This window comes from Zeus faber (assembly GCF_960531495.2).
Source record: "Zeus faber genome assembly, chromosome: 3".
In the NCBI taxonomy this organism is placed as follows: Eukaryota; Metazoa; Chordata; class Actinopteri; order Zeiformes; family Zeidae; genus Zeus; species Zeus faber.
In genome coordinates, this window is record NC_137190.1 from 6,941,688 (window position 1) to 6,942,491 (window position 804).

Genomic DNA, 804 nt, shown 5'->3' on the forward strand with positions numbered 1-804 from the left:
GCAGCAGAACAGCTTGGGGCCGCGAACACTGTCCAGTTGGAGACTCCATGACAAATTATCAGCAATCTTTCCTCCTTGTGCTTTGGCCGATGGCTTTTTCGTGAAATTTGAAATCGCCGTCCAATTTTTTTGTTGCCTGTGGCGAATTTGTAAATGTAATTTCTAAATAATATCTGTGATATATGAAAAGTGTTGTTTTTTTCTCATCAAACACAACGGCAAATAACAAAACACAACAATGAATTGAAAACCAAATTAACGAAAGAGAAAACTCAATTACAAATCAGAAAACACAACAGCAAATCAGAAAACACAATTGCTGATTGTGTCCAATCAGCGACGATCCTTGGAAATAGGCACCAACCTTTTCCGGTAGGGGTTAATGTTGTTGTGATTTCCGATGTGTCGTTGTGTTTTGTCTTTTGTTAATTTGATTTGCAATTCATTGTTGTGTTTTGTGAGTTGCTGTTGTGTTTTTCTCTTTTTTCTTTTTCTCTATATTTTATTATTATTATTATTATTATTATTATTATTATTATTATTATTATTATTGTCGTTGTTTTTTTATTTTTCTGTTTGCTGTTGTGTTTTCAGATTTGTCAATTTGATTTGCAATTCGTCATTGTGTTTTGTCATTTGCTGTTGTGTTTTCCGATTTGTTGTTGTGTTCTCTGATTTATTGTTGTGTTTTGTGTGTTGTTGTGATTTCCGATTTGTCGTTGTGATTTACACTTCTGTGGTACTGTGATTAAGGGCTATACTGTATAATTAAACTTGACTGACTGACTGACTGACTGACTGACT